General features: G+C 46.9%; 1 protein-coding gene across 22 annotated transcripts in view; it reads left to right on the top strand.

Moving 5' to 3' along the window:
• Nucleotides 1-15,976, top strand: part of FOXP1 (forkhead box P1) — a 386,145-nt gene that overhangs the window by 288,132 nt on the left and 82,037 nt on the right. The window contains exon 1 of one of the 22 annotated variants that reach the window (XM_062630338.1): nucleotides 12,265-12,398. The exons of the other annotated variants lie outside the window; for them this stretch is intronic. The gene's annotated coding sequence lies outside the window, so the exon portion shown is untranslated. Of the gene's footprint in view, nucleotides 1-12,264; nucleotides 12,399-15,976 lie in introns of those variants that run through there. 22 annotated transcript variants of the gene reach the window in all.

The following is a 15,976-nucleotide window of genomic DNA, read 5'->3' as shown; positions in this document are numbered from 1 at the left end:
AATGTTCTTGTGGGGATCTGATTGACAGCTTATTGTCTGCAGGCAGTTGAGTAAAGAATAGGAAATGAGTTAAGTGGAGGGGATCTGGCAGGCTGCAGGCTCTCTTGACAGCAGCTGCTGCACCGAGCAAAGCACCCAGGGCTCAAAACAAGCCCCAGGCAGGGGCATCTGCAGCATCCCCATTTCTAAGGCACCCCCAAAGGGACATCCCCAGCTGGGTCCAAACCTGTGTGAGGTGAGGCTGTGTCTTGTTTGCTGCTGCTCGGTCATGCAGGGTGCCTCCAGTGGTCTCATCCCCAGGGTCGATGTGTTGGGGTGACCCCAGCTTGTGTGTTACTTGCGATGGGGTCCCACAGTGCTGGGGGAGATGCCCATGGTCCATAAGCAGAACGAGAGAAGGGAGCGTCTTCTCACTGACTCAATAGTTTTGTTGACACGAGGCCTCTTTGGCAGTTTTACAGTATCCTGAGGTCTGGGGGCAGTTGCATGTGTTTTGATGTTTTCATTATCCCACCTCTTCCTCCAGAGTGATGCATGCCCTTGAGTCCAAGTGCCCATGAGAAGCCCAATGAGCAGTTAAATGTTATAGAACTGCATGTGCTAAAGGTAGAAATATTAAAAACAAATACTGCCCCAAAATCTCACTGTCTGCAAGGTTTTTTTTTTAATCTCCTTGACTATGTGCATTTAAAAACAAAAAATAAATCCCAGCTTTGCATTGTTAACGTAGGCTTCTGAGCCAGATTGTACTACAGAGCACACTGATGTTGTCTTCCCCTGAGGTATGGAAAGATCTATGTGTGCTAAGCAGGTGTTTTCGTTTGTTTAATTGGAGCTGAGTTTAGCACAGTATTACAGATAAATGAATTACACATGTTCAGTAATTCATAGAAAGTGATCGTTGTTTTGCTTAGGCACTTGTCTTCGCATCCAGGTTAGCAGAGATAGCGTGCTGGGGAACGTGGACAAAAGGCTTTGGAAAACAGAACCGGCATGTACTCGAGGAGTCTGGTTGCTAAAACAGCAATAACTATTTTGTCTTCGTTTAAATTGTGCCATTTTAAATTTAAATAGTATCCTGTTTTGACAAGCTACAGAACCAGAGATCTGAAAAAGAAGTGCACAAGGCCTGTGTCAATAGTCGGTGGCATCTTTGGGCAAAGCTTTGGGGTGACACATGTTGGCACCAGGGATGGAGAGACCTGGGAATCACCCAGAGGGCTCCAGGGTTCTCGTGGCATGCTGCACCCAGAGCTTGGCAAGACGATGATTGATTTGCTTCTACCAGTGTTTTTTTACTTATTATTGGGGCTTTTTCCATCTTTTTAACTAGGCTTCCCAATCTAAAGCTGCACCCCTGCCTTGCAGAGGCACACAGGTGCCTCCTGCCCCCCATCGTCACTGACAATCCCACACCATAAGGATGGGATGTGGGGATCCCAGGAAAGCCTCCCTGGTGGGACCAGCCAAAGAGCACCAAGTGAGAGCCCACAGGGCAGCTCAGAGGTGCTGCCTTTCAAGGGACAAGCAAAACTGGTCGCTTCTTACAGCTTCCCTCTGGTTTTGAGTAGTCCCAGCCCTTGGCCAGCTTCCAAAAGGATAATTCAACTTACCCAGATTTCCTCTGCAGATTCAATTGTAAACTATTTTCTCGCTCTCTCCTGCCAGTGTTGTATATAACTGTGCTGCGCAGCATTAAACAACTGTCACGTGCAGCTCCAGAGCCTGTGGAGCTTTAGGCACAGAAGGTAAAAGCTTGTATTAGAACTTGTGCTGAACTTTAGAGGAAGTGTTGTTTGTGCCTTTTCAGTTCATAAAGTACTTTGGAACAAGCTTTTGGATTACGGGGTGGTTGGTGTGTAAGTCACTGTTGTTAGCAGGCGGTGCCAGCACTTGAGGCTGATTGTGAAAAGTGATTTATTCAGGGACATTCTCTCTCATGGATGTCCTCATCTTCAAGCCTTCCATAATTGAAATTAAGGCTGTTTAGCTGCATTCATGTAGGGATTTGTTAATGCACCACCGATAGAGCTACTGTGTGTATTCCTTCCTTTCCACCAGCAACAGCTTCCCACCAGCTTCCTGCCAGATCCCTCCTCGCCATGGACTACAGAAGAAGGGTCTTGTATGGCAAGAGCTACACTGATGTTAAAAACCAGCAGTCCTTACCCATATGGGTACACTGATAAAGCTGTGACTAGCAAAGCCTGCATCCTAGGATATGATGCAGGCAGCAGGTCTTGGTGTGGCAGTGTGGCTTTCTAAAGGAAGCCAAAGGCACGTGGGGAAATGATGTGTGATCTGGGAAGTGCTCCTGCATCCTCCGGGTTAAATGGAGCCACCACAGTAAATCACAGTTGAAAGTGAGTTGGAAGCTTTTAAAACTCTTACTTGTTTGAGGCTTTTCCTGCTGCACGAGTCAGTATGGGATTGTTCTGCAGGAGGCTCCTGGGAATTAATGTGTGTCCAAACCCAGCAGCAATCTCGGAAGGGTTGTGGCTGTGTAATCTATAAACTTTTAATGACATATATAGCTGAGTAAATAGCTTGAAATCTCTTTAAACTCTTTGTTCACGAATGCATGTTAGAAAGTGCCCATCCCTAATGCAAACACACACCCACTCACCCCTTTCCTTCCCTTCCTTCCTCTCCTTCCCTTCCTTCCTTTCTTCCTCTCCTTCCTCTTCTTCTTTTTCTTCCTTTCCTTATGTTAAAATGGGCATTTTACACCCATTTCTAGTAAGGCTTTGGCTCATGGCATCCTTCCTTTTGCTGGGAGCTGTGCTGAGAGCTCCCCATGGGGCTGGCCCAGCCGGGGGCTTGGCTGCACCACCAACCCCTTTGCTCTGCCCTCCTCCAGCACGTCTGGTGTCAGAGGATCAGCAGAAGCTATTGCCTGTGTCTGGGTTTCCCACTCAACGTGCAGCCCATTTGGGAGGCTGATTCTGCCGCTTCAAACACTAATGAGATGCAAATTGTTTGTGATGCTGCCTTACTAAATGTATTGTAATTTTAAAATCATTTGCTTGTTAATTGTATTTAAATAGCTGCCACTTAGACAAGCAGAAAGTTTCCGCAAAGATAAATTGTTTTTTTAATTTTTGCTGTGTTTGAAGGCAGCCCTGATGACTTCCCTCGGCTGCTTTGGTACTGCACTTTCCAAATGGAAGCGTGCCCTGGTCCTCACTTGCCTCCTGGTCCTCACTGCTTCACCCACAGAAGAAATACTCACTCTGTTCCATTTCTGCTATGAAGCAGAAACATTTCTGAAGTCCCTTAGGAAGGTAATAGAGCAGGGTGGCTTGGGAGGTTTAGAGTGGAGGCAGCTTATTTCCCCTTCTGTTCTGCCAAGTTGGATCAACCTAGGTCAGATGTTGGGCTGTGTGAGATGTGGATGCGGACACCCAAGTGCAGATGGGATTTGAAAGGATCCCAAGGATTTGGGGGGCACTTACATCTTTGGAGCCCTTTGAAATTCCCAGCCCATTTCTATGTTAATGTATGTCTGCTGTGTCACTGAGGCAAGGTCACCTGTCCTCAGCACCTGCAAGGCTCTGCCTTCTGCGTGTTGAAATAAATGGCAAAGTTTCTTTTGGCTCTGGCTGAGCAATATGAGGTCCCTGTTGACCTCAGTTCAGCTTTGGTTTAGAGCTGATTTTGATCCTACATCATTGCTAGCTTTGGCATGGAGCAAGCTCATTTGTATTTTATTTGTATTTTAAATGCCATCCTTGAATATGAAAAGTAGTATTTCCATATTGGTTCATTTTGTTCTTGAATGTTCTGGTGGGTCCCACCCTGCCTGTGCTCTTGACTGGTTTTCCACCTCCTCCGTGCTTAGCGCTGGACCCTCATTTCAGTTCTGCCTCATTTTTCCAGTGGCATTTCATATTCCCTTTGTTTTCTATTTGCATCTTTGTTGTATAGCAGGATCAGTAATAATAGTTAATAATTAGCAGCTCAATAGCACTCTTCACCTTCAAAGCAATTTTAGGCATTAAATCACTGCAGCTCCGCTGGCAATATTACAATATTGACTTGTTACTTCACCACTGTCACAGAGGCAGCAAAAGCTGCATTTTTATGGAGGCCAAAATGGGGTCATTTTTTTAGAGTATAAAATTGGCAAAAAATAAATTTTTCTTCTGGGCTGACATTTCCTTTGCCGAATTTCAGCATAGAGCCAATTTTAAAAGCTGAGTAATAAACACCTGAAAAGTTCTGGTTTATAATGGCAGTGCCGAGAAGCCATTAAAGGAATGGCTCTGCTCTAACACAAGAAAACCCTCTTAAGTTGTTGAAAAACCTGTAAAAGCTGGACAGGGGCTCAGCAAATGCCAGCTTTGCCTTGGGTGGAGAGATGCAAAGTGAACCTTGCAGAGACTGGCAGCATAGGAGTGTCCCTCCTCTGTGATGGGGAAACAGTACTTCTCCAGGCATGCAGTGGAGCTAGATGAGCATCCTGTCCCAGATGAGCATCTCTCCAGGTCTCTCGAGCCACAGAGACAAGGAAGAATGATGGGGATGGAGTTCCAGGGAAGCAGAGAGCAGAATTTGGGACAACAGGGAACGCCTGGAGCAAGGGAAGAATCGAGAGATGCAAGGCAGCAGAGGGGGGCACACACATGGTCTGCAGCAACCTGGAGGGAGACATGACCGGCAAGAAGCCCTGCTTGACAGGTTTTCTCCTGGGCCCAAAGGGTGTATTTCTGCATGGATTGTGGAGGCAAGAGAGGGCAGCTCTGTTTCCTTCTCCCTGTGACCTGTGGTTTGCTGGCAAACGCCACATCCCGGACGAGCACCGACGTGCAGATGGCTGAGAGCAAGGTATCAAAACCCTCCTCCCTATGGCAGCACACAGCCCATGGCCAGGTCAAAGCCACTGCCCTTGCTAGCACAGGGTCTGCTGGTGGACGGTGCCGCTGGGAAGCTGAGCTGTAAGAGCACTGTAGTAAAACAGCAAATTGACCAGTAAAAGAAATCAGTAAATGAAGGGAACAGCTATTAATGTGCCAAGCCAAGATGTGTAATTATACCCTAGGACTTTTCCAAACTAATACATGTTAAAGGTGTAAACCTATTAAAGGAGAGATTTTTCTGTACAGGGAACTTATGTAGATAGAAGGATTTACACTGTATTTTATTCTTGTATTATAAGGTATAAGGAACATTTGAGCAAATCCAGTCATTCCTATTATTACAATATCATACATTTTCCATACCATTTTATGCGGTTCTTCAAAAACTTTGGCACTAATTCTCTTTATATTGTTAGGAATTTTCTTTTAAAAACAGAATTCTTTTTCTCAAATAGTTAATTAGATTTTGAACTTCAAATACAGTACTGATTTTTTTTTTCCTCCCAAGAATAGGGGTGTTAGATCCATTGTGCTGGCCAAATTACAGTTTGGATAGTTACATTCTCTCTGCTTAATCACCCTGCAATTTCATTCGAGTGAAGGATTTGGTGCCTCAGGTGTCCTGAATTCCTCCAGAGCTCTGTATGCCAAAGTTGCTGCCACCATCCACCCCAGAACTGGCTGCATTTAACGGCAGAGAACTGTCATCTCCTTCCAGAGATTAAATACATGTTTCACTTGCAGAGATGGATTTTTGTAGTAGTCCTCTGTTGTTACACTTTGCAGTGAGCTCGTGCTTTTCCAGCCCAAGCAGCACTGCCCCAAGTCTTCAGGCACATCTGAGGAATTTCTCTTGCTATAGGAAGGCAAATTTGTTTTAAGGGACCCCAGAAAAAATCCTTTATTTGCTTGTTCACCCTTTGCCATGATGGGTACAGTGAAGGAGTGGGTCCTGGCTGCCCCACTACATCCGCTCCTAGCATGGAGAACTGCTACTGCTCAGCATCATCTTTTTTCTTGTGCCTCAGAGGGGTAAAAAGGGTTGGGATAAGGGATTTGGGTAGGAAACATCCGTAGGTCATAACCCTTGCTTACTGACAGGAGCCCCCTTTGCCCAGGGAAGGGAAGCAGGAGGGGAAGACCCTGTCCTTGAGTTCAGTTCGGGCCCTGTTTATCTGGGAAGAAGTGATGGACTGTGGCGTTGTGCTGTGAAGGGCCAGAGTGGAAGTACAAAGGAAAACCCCAAAGCACACACTGAGCCCTGCTTAGTGCCACACAAAGGACTCTGAGCCGGTTGGATGACCCCAAGGGATCCAAGAGCAAAGTCCTATAGCTGGGGTGTTTGCTTAGCCTGTGCGGCTGGCTGTTTCTCGCCCGTGTGAAACCAGATGTGCACCATCAAAATGACTGACATGGCCAAAGGCCGGGGGTGGCTGTGCCAAAGCTGGGTCTCCTCCTGCCCTGCAGTGTGCTGCCTGCTTCTTCTTCTTTCTGTATCCCTGGCCTGCCAGCGTGAGGAGATGCTTCTGACCCAGAGACAGCAGGAAGGAGGAAGAGAAGGTCCCTGTGTGCAGGGTGGTGTTGCCAGGAGTCATCCCTCACCATGGCATGCTTCCAAAACAGCTTTTTATCCATGTAGCGGGGAACTTGGGATGGTAAGCTTTAATAGCTCCTCGTGGTAGTTCATGCTTGCAGGAAGCGTACCTTGCAAGTCCAGTATGCCAACCAGAGATCATCTCAGAGGGCTTCTCTGCATCTTCGCGCCAGCACTAAGCCTTCTTGGCTTGAGCAGCTCTGCAAATTGCACATTCTGATGCTTTTTGGCATTTCGGAGGTGCATTTGATTGCTGGGGTTGTGTTGCCACCCACTCCTAGCAGAAGCAGAGGTCCCAGAGCTGCTTTCAAACTCTTTCCCCGTGCAGCGTGAGCAGCATTTCTGTGCACCCCTGTCTCACCATGAGGGCTGTTGCCTAAACACCTCTTTAGGAAACAATTTGAGTTGTTTTGTTGCATGTACAAAGTTGACTGTTTTCATGTTTAAGGAAGAGATGAGCAAAACCTCTTCCCATGGCTGCTGCCTTTAGAAAACTTAAAAATAGCTTTTGAATGTTGGAGGGAAACTTGGAACCGTGAGCCAGCTAAATATACTGGATCATGGAACCTTGGGGACCATTGAAATGAGAACAGTGGCCCATTACTGCTAAGAAGGTGTTTTATTGAAAATACACCGACGTGTGTTCCCAACAGAGTAAGTAAAAGACGACGAGATGCCCAGGGGTGATGCAGGTTATTCTCTCAGATGAGCCAGAATATATAGTTTAGCACTCTTGGGCTGCCAGCGAAATGTTTTTTTTTACACAAAGAGGCTCATATTTAATCCAGTTTATTTTCATTTAAATCTGTGGTGAAATCCGTGTGTATGTAGGGGTGTAGGTATGTAAGTTGTTGTAGAAGTAGGCATGTTTTTTCCGAAGGGGATTCTTTGCAGTGAGAAGCATTAGTCTCCCGATGATAGAAGCACATTACCAGGAGAGGGCAGTGCGTCTAACCCTGGATTTCCCACCAGCTCTCCCCACACCAGCCCCAGGCCAGGGTGATGCACCTCAAAATGCAAAGCTGGGAGCACTGGGGCTGCACCAGCCCACAGCACCCCAGTGCCTGCACAGCCCAGGCAGCAGGAGATAGTCTGTCGGGGTGGCTGGTTAATCCTTAACAGGCAAAAATGTGTTTGATTGACATTTGTTTTGTTGATGTTTCATTCTGTGGGGTTTTTTTTCTTACCATGGCAACTTTAACATCATGACAAAACACCTACTTTTCCTCTCGGAGCCATCGCTGTTGTCATGCCCAGTGGGTTATTTTGGTAGACAGGGTTTGTTCTTTTCAAGTGGAGGTGTTGCCATCTCCTACCAGATACCACCTCCAGGCTTTCCACCCCTAAGAAGGTTTTTCTGTGTGTAAATGTTGTGTTTCAGTGCATGGCAAAAAAAAAAAAAGGAGTTTTAATGGAAACTGCAGCATTTCCTCTACTGTACGTGACACAAATGCTATCTCACATAATTAAGGAAAGTAACTGAGAACAGTTAGTGGTGATTACCTTTCAATATATTGTGTACTTTGGGGCAGAAAAATAAATTATGAATAATGCCCAGGCATACTTGGAACAATTTGCACACTGTGCTATGAGTGATGCAGACCTGCTGGTAGAAGAGTGTGCTAATAAATTTTACTTTGTGGCGGAAACAAGAGATTACAGTTTATTAGGAAAGGAGATGGCAATTTATTAAGATCAATCAAATATGAATGTGGAGCCAAAATGTTGCCATTTTTATTTATTTATCTGGAAGCATGGGGGGTGCAATTACATGAAATTTGTTGTTTACCTGGGATGTTTGATTCATTATTAATATTTTTATGTTTAGAGGGAACCATAATTTTGCTGAAATGTCTTCCATAACTCCTGCACAATCATATTCATAACTCACCTGAATGTTGACACATCCTGCTGTGTATATATAAATTAACTAGTAACACTGGCATTATAAAATGATGCATTAAATGAAGATGTGAATGGTAATTTAAAGCATGCCATGAAGTGAAATTTAAACCATTGTACAACACTGGGGGGATTTAAAGAGCCTTCTTCATGCAGAATTTGCAGGGGCAATAAGGAAAATGACAGTTTCACATCAGAAAAAGAAGAACAACAGGGACATAAGCATTACTGAAATGTTAATTGCTTTGGTGTTCTGTTTTGTTAGGCATCAACAGCCTAAAAGTCACTTTTCTGCCTGAAGATATTTTACCATGAGGGGCATTAGCTGAGAGTATTAAAAGTGACCCCCCAAAAAAATGTTTACTTTGTCCTTTTTCTCAGCACTTTGTGGGTAATAAGTTTCACTGTTTCCTGTTTAGTCAGTTGTTTTCTCCATTTGTTTTCATAGGTCTTTCAAACAGCAACAAGGGAAAATGAAGCATTCTCAAAACAGGAAAATGTGATTTAACCCCACAGAAATGGGCCTGGGGATCCAGGAGTGGGAATAGGATCAGAGGCAGCTTTTTCCCTCAGAAATGCAAACTGCAGCTTGCTTTTAAACAGCTCTAAACAGTACTGAGCAGTGTAATTTGGCACTTGCCTCTGCTGTGGTGTTGGCTCCAGTTGGGGGGGGGGGGGTGGGCTCCTCTGTGCTGGTAATTCACCAGAATTACTCCCAGATTGGTACTCAGGAAGCAGGGCACAGGATTTGGCTCACCATGCACTACCAGAGAGCGAAGTGGGACCTATTTGCCTGCCCAGGGAAACATCCCGAGGACAGGAACAGATGAATTGAGTTGGGTTGAAATAGGCCCATACTGGGACTAGACATGTAACTTCCTGGTCTGGGGCAGGTTAACTCGGTGAGTGGAGGTTGTGCCATGTGGGTATCTTGTCTGATCTGTCTTTTTGCCCTGCCCTGCAGGCAGATGGGGCTTTTCTATAGGCAAGACCATGGCCTCTGCATGGATGGGTACCTGCAGAAGCCTTTGAAGAAAGTGTACATGTAAAATAATGGCATAAAAAAAAACCCAAACATTAATTCCCTTGTATTTCTCTTCATTGTAGCTCATAATCTGTTCCTCTCTCTTGAACCTTAGAGCCTAGGATCTAGTGCTTATTTTCTCTCACTGAGGTATTGATACCACCACTTAATATGGATCAGATCTTTAGGTGCCAAATAGCCACCTAGTCTGCCATGCTCATTGCCAGTTATTTTGAATTTATTACTTTATGTGTTCTGTTTTGAACATCCCTGTCTGATTGTCTCGGTCGGTGATGACTCTCTGTAATTGAATGGAATTAAAGTGGGAGTTTATGGTTCTTCTTGGTCTGTTAAAATATTTTGCTGGCTTAGAAATGCCTTATGATGACCTTACTTAACAAGTGCTACCATCTCTGTTACTGAGGGAGTAGACTTGAGGTTTTTAGCCCACAGCAGATGCTGGCTGAGCTTGCAGGTATGAAGCTTTTATAGGAAAGGGCATAAAATGCTTTAAAAATACAGCTTGCAGGTTCTGTGGCCAGCGCTCAGTGCTTAGACAGGACCTTTCATTTTCAAAATGTTTCGCAAATATGGGCCTATAAGAGATCCTGAAATGAGTAGTATTGTCCCCGTTTTGCAGAGGAGGAGGTAGAAATGTTGAGGCTATTGACTGCCTTTGAAATGGTGAGCATGCAGGCAATTCCAGAGCCAGGGTCCAGATGTCACAAACTGAGCTCTTGGAGACAGATGCATCCTCAATGTGATAGACACACACAAAAAAGGAATTTCTAGGTGACTTGCCCAAGGCTGGGGAGAATTGTCAGTGCCAGAGCCAGCACTATGCTCTAGCTTTGCATCTAGCTCGCAGCCTTGTGCTTGCATTGCCACATTCCACTTTTTCTCTGTCCCTGGAAATAAGAGAAATGCTTTGAACAAAGCGTTAGGCTTCATAGAGCCCTCTTTTTTAACAAATATAGTAAGCCAGAGCTAGGTCCAGAGGTGTGTGATCAGCTGCTGTTAAGGGCAGAAAGAGGGCACTGCTCTTCAGTTGAGCTGCATGTACCTGGATATGGCTGTGTTGGGAAATAAGAATTGAACATGTGACTTAATAGGATTGAGGGTCGTGTGTGGGTGAGAAGTTTGTGCTGAGAAAGTTAAGACAGAGCAGAAGATTTCCAAACTGGGGTCTGTGGAGCATCCTATGAGTGGTCTGCAGAGACTGCCCGGGCACACAGACCGTACCTTGTTTCAGCTGCAAAGTTAGTGTTGAATGCACAGAGCCATTTCCCATCGCCGTCAGAGCGGCTGGGGATCCTGCCAGTGATGCTCTTGGGAAATGCAGCGGGGAGGAGGAGGTGGTCCGCGAGAGAAACTGTTGAAAAGTTTAAGTCTGTGTATTCTGTAATATATTCCCCAAAGCAACCCGAGTTCCTCGAGATAACTTTGAAGTCCAGGACAGGAAGGATTCTCTTAAGCACAGGCGATAATTATTACTGCCTCACGGCATGCGTTACCCGTTTATGCTACTGCTGGGCGTCCGGCGTGTTGCGCTGTGTGCGTGTTTCTTTGCTTGACGCTGCGTACGCACAGTACTTACTCACACCGGCTGCTCCCGTGCCCCGCGTGTGCTGACCCGCTCAGTGCGTGTGTGCCCCTTTAAGAGGCAGGCGCTCTCTGATTCATGTAGGCTGTTTCTGGCAGATTTAGGGTCTTGCAAAAGATGCCCTTAGTCCCTTATTAAATATTCATAAGAGGGTGGGGTCACATTTTTGTGACCTGAAAAAAATCCCATTAATAAATTTGTTATCTCACACAAAAACACTTTAGGGTGGAAGGCAATCCGTATCGCTTCCCATTTAACATCAGATCACAAGTTGTCAGTAAATTGGGTCCTTTGTCTTTGCTTCTTGTGAGGTTCTTCAGCGGCATTACTAATGGGGCCATTGTCTGACAGCCCTGACTCCTGCGAGCGGAGCAGGCGCTGCCTGGGAACCCTGTCAGGGCGGCTTCTGTCTTACACTTACTCGCGCTTAAAGTAACTATCCGCGTCAGTTTTGCCTTCAGAAAGTAGGTGAAAACGAAATTGAAATAGCAGGAGAAATTTTAGCAAGCATCCACTATGAAGTGGATAGTAGCGTTTGGGGCAGATGGGTTACGGGAACCGCACAGTGCCTGGTGAGAGGCTGTCAGGAGACTGTGCGATGAAGTGTGGGGGCCCAGGGAAAGTGTTTTCCTTGCTGTCGTCCGTGTGCGAGTGACACAACACCGCTGATCCCCCGTTACGGAGGGGCCTTGCTCCAACGGAACGGGACGGCTCGTCCGCCTCAGGGAGCAGGGCGCTGAGGGTCCGGCCTGGAGCACGGGGTGCAGCTGAGGGCTGTCATGGGGCCGGCTCCTTGCGGGGACCAAGGGGCTGGCGTCCACCGCCGGCCGGGCTCGGAGTCCAGTTGGACACTAACTCCTGTTAGAGGCATCGTGTTGCTTTTTTATCATTACTTCTGTTCCCTGGCACTGAAATCCCGAGCTGTCGGGAAGGCAGGAGGGGACCAAGAGCCACTTTCCAGGGGAGAAGGGAAAGTTCTAGCGGCAGGAGGGAGAGCTTCTCCCTTAGAGCTGCGGGGCGCTCGCACCCACACACCGCGCTGAGGCGGCTGCAGCCGCACTTTCCCCCCGCCGAGCACAGTTACTGGGGGGACGGACGGGGTTTGATCGCTCTCTCTCGGCGCGGCGCGGGCCAGGTCGCTCAGAGGCCGCTCGGTGCCGCCGCGGGTGGGGGGGGTAAGGGTGTGGGCTGTAAGAGGGGGGGGGGCCGGACCCGCGGGGCGCCCCGTTCCGGGGCGGGGTGTGCGCGGCGGCGCAGGGCGGGGCCGCGCGGGTGGCGGCGCGGCGCGGCAGCCCGCTAGCAGCGCGCACCGGCACTCCGCCCGCGCCCGCGGAGGCTCCGCACCGCTCGGCTCCGCACCGCCCCGCCAGCCCGCTCCATGGCCCGGCGCGCCGCACGCCGCCCGCCGCCGCCCAGGTGGGTGCCTTCCGCGGGAACGGGGTAAAGGTGGGGGGAGGCCCGCTCCTGGAGCGGGGAGGTTGGGAAAGCCACAGCGATGCTCCAGCCCGCTGCTGCCGGAGGAGGGGGTGCGGCGTGCGCGCCTCGCAACTTGCGGAGGGCTTGGAGAAGTGGTTGGGTTTGTTCCGTGCGCTGCCCGTCTTTTGTTCTGACAGTTGGGGTGCGCGGCGCTGCCCCGGCAGCTCCTACTTGAGCGGTGTAGTTTGGAAGAGGAGCGAGGGAGGAGGGAAAGTGCACAGAGCCGGTAAAACACTTTGTCAGGCTTAAATGTCAGGAACCGGGGTTGCTGAATGGATTCGCCACTCAATTTACCGGGGGAAATTAAGTGAGTGAGCTTTGGTTTTGACATTGACTAGTGTTATGAACCCCGGTGAAATAAATGTAACGGGATCTAAACGTAACCGAGTTAAGTGTCAACCCTGCGAGCCAGTATTTCAGGGCAAATGAGATGATTTTTCGAGGGTGGTGGGGAGGAGGGAACCCTTAGGAAGTGGGTGGTAAGTTTAGAGCAAAGTGCATATACACTCTTCCTCTTTGGAATTAACTCCTTCTAAGCCAGCTTGTTTTACAAAACGCGGAGGGTTTCCCGTCTCCCTGGTGCTGGCGGTGGGGAGAAGCCACTCGGTCGCAGGACACGGTCCCCTAGGTGCATGTGCTGGCCTTTGGAGCGCTGCCATTTCAGATTTTCAAATAAAAACAAGTTTGGTGGCAGGAAATGTGAATCATTCGGGGTGACCAAGATCTGTTTATGAAAACGAAATGGTTGGGCTTACTTTAGCAACGAGTGTTGAACTGGTAACTGCGGTAAATCCCTAAAGTTTATTTCTAATAAAAAGTGACTTATGCAGGCTCATTTGCCTTTTTATAAATAAACTGAAATGTTAAAATCTTTTATGTGTGGAGCAGAGCTGCTTTTCATGCCTGATGCTCCCGGGCCTGATCCTGGACTGACTTGGGCATGTGCAATAGCAGCGACAGGAGAGGAGTCGCTTTCCCTCTTGCCCTGAAGCAGTAGGCACTCCTCTTGCTAAATTAATATTTGCTGGACTGGCCCCCTCAGAAGTGTGTTTACTGTGCAGAGCTTTCAGGCATGTTACACACCTTTACATCCAGTTAAAAAGCAATTTTGTTTGCTCCCAGCTCTGTTAAAAGTCACGGCTAAAATACGTGTTTATATGTGAGCATGTCATTAGAGCGTCCTTCTGCCTGGTTAAGAAATGGCTTTTGTTGATTGTGTATTTATTGCAGTAGCAGCCTAGGAAGTCACTAAAAGCAGGCACTCTCCTCACAGCCAGCGGAAAATCTGCTGTCAGAGGGCTTTCCATGATCATCTGCTTCCAAAAAGTCCCATTGATAAGGCAGTAGAGATGAAATCCAAATCCTGCCTTGTCAGAGTAGCTGCCTTGGCCTGGACTGTGATAGAGCTGAACTGCAAACTGATTGGCCTGACACTTTATAATCAAAGTTGATTTATTGTTCATTAGTAGTGCATTAGCCCTTTCAGGCAAGACAGTTACTTGTGTAGTGGCCTGTCAAACAAAAGACTGCTAGCACCTGTCAGTTTTAAACTGTGAGATAAACAAGCAGATATTAAGATAATGCAAATAGAAATACATTGGAATGAGGTAAAGTTCTATTAATTTCCCTGTAAGAAGTACTGTTTTATTTAATGTGCTCATGTTTAGCGGGGAGAGGAATTGGACTGTAGAGTGAGGGGGTTTCCTGCACCAGGAGAAGGCATCAGTGATGAGCTGGGTGTGCGGTTTCAGAGCACCTCCGAGGTGAGGAGGCAGCTGGGGCAGATAATGAATTGGGAAGAGGCAGTTGCTGGTACAGAAGATGTGAATGCTATTCTGTAGCCTTAATTGCGTTTGATTTTGGTTTTAATGTGAGAGCGAGATCGAGGCACTTTCCTTGTTTTGTCCCTGACTCCTTCCTCCTCTTCCCAATGGACAGATGTCATGAAATGATGCTCTTACTGGCAGGGGTTAATGATATGAAAACTTGATGACATCACGGCAGAGCTGTGCGAATGTCAAAATACATCTGCTGCCATATTCAGACATATTGCTCTCCCTCCTCTCCCCCTGTATCAGCTCCCCTCCCCTTCTCAGAAGGGAATGATCTCATGACATAAAACAGAAAACAACACAAGTGTCAAAAGAAAACAAAATTAGTGAACTTTTGTCTGCCACCATAGAAACGAGGATTAACTTATGTTATTCCAGAGCGTGGAATGGCGACTATCTGCATGAGGATATATAGTGTATTGTCTTGTGTGAATTTTCATTTGACAGGGATTTTGGAGGCTGTGATCTTAATTAAATCTCAACTGACTCAAATAATGCATCTAAAGGCATGCAGTGTTGCGTAACCTTGCTGAGTTGGTAAACCATAAATTATCAGAAAGCTTATGATAGGAAGGGCTGCTTTGAAATATTTTTTTGTTTGCTACAGTTGTTTTTTTTTCTCTTGGTCTTGTTTAACATACACTTTGCTGTGCTGTGCCATTGTGGCCTCCCTTTTCTGAGCAGCGCTGGTTTTGCTTAAAGAAAAAGAAAAAAGCTCTGAGACATGCTCTGACCAGTCAGTCAGCTGAACTAAAGTCATAAATATCATGGGATTGACAGGGAAGAAATGAAATCCCAGCGCTGTCTTTCTGAGCATCTCGCTGCTTATGGGGAAGTGTTGGTGCCTCGCGTTCTTCCACAGCTGGATGAGCCCTCTACACGTTCTACAAGTGTAACTCGTAGCCCCACACTGACATTTATGCTGGGGTGTAAATACTTATCAGACACCATGGCAGAGTCATATCGCCCCGGGGTTGTAATGGGTCACAGATGGATTATTGCACTAATGGACAGTGGGCTTTGACGTCTGTGCCTGTTGGGGTGCTTTTAGTTGTGTGCAAGGAAGAAAAGGGTTGCAACAGTTGTGTGGGGAAGGTGAAAGGGGTTTTTTAGGTGTTGAAAATGATGTAGATCAGTCAGAGTGATTTCTTACGTACCATTTTAACCTAGCGATGCTCAAGCCCTGATGGTGCTTGAGAATCACATTGGGTTTAGAACAGTGCAGCTAAACAAATTCCTATTTCAGTGTAACATGCTTTGGTTTCTGTGTTTGTGATTGCGTGCCCTGGGCAGCTGAAGGAAGGTAAGGGGAGAAGGATTTTTGTATTCAAAAGTTGAAGGAGTTGCAGAGCTCTTGTGCTTTTCTTGCTCTGTATTTCATAGTCATTTTAGAGCTGCTGTAGAGAGAACTGAGCTGGAAGGACGCAGCACTAGGATTTACTTTATGAAAAGGTTTCCTGGTAGCAAGATGACTTACTGATGTTGTTTTCTCCCCTCTCTGCTAGGGAAAAGTGGTAGCAAGGGGTAGTTTTATCAACACCTGCAAAACTAGATTGTGGGAAAGTCCTGACACCGTAAGCTAAATTTGTTATTGTTTGGGGAAAGGCTTGGCTGGTTTTAAGCAGTTTGTTTGTTTTATTGAAAGCAGAGCTGCGTTACTGGAAACTACTTTGCTGTAGTTCAGTT

The sequence above is a fragment of the Pezoporus occidentalis genome, unplaced genomic scaffold, assembly GCF_034315485.1.
Source record: "Pezoporus occidentalis ecotype Australia unplaced genomic scaffold, CSIRO_AGI_Poc_V1 ctg35, whole genome shotgun sequence".
Lineage (NCBI taxonomy): Eukaryota > Metazoa > Chordata > Aves > Psittaciformes > Psittacidae > Pezoporus > Pezoporus occidentalis.
This window is presented reverse-complemented; position numbering and strand designations above follow the sequence as displayed.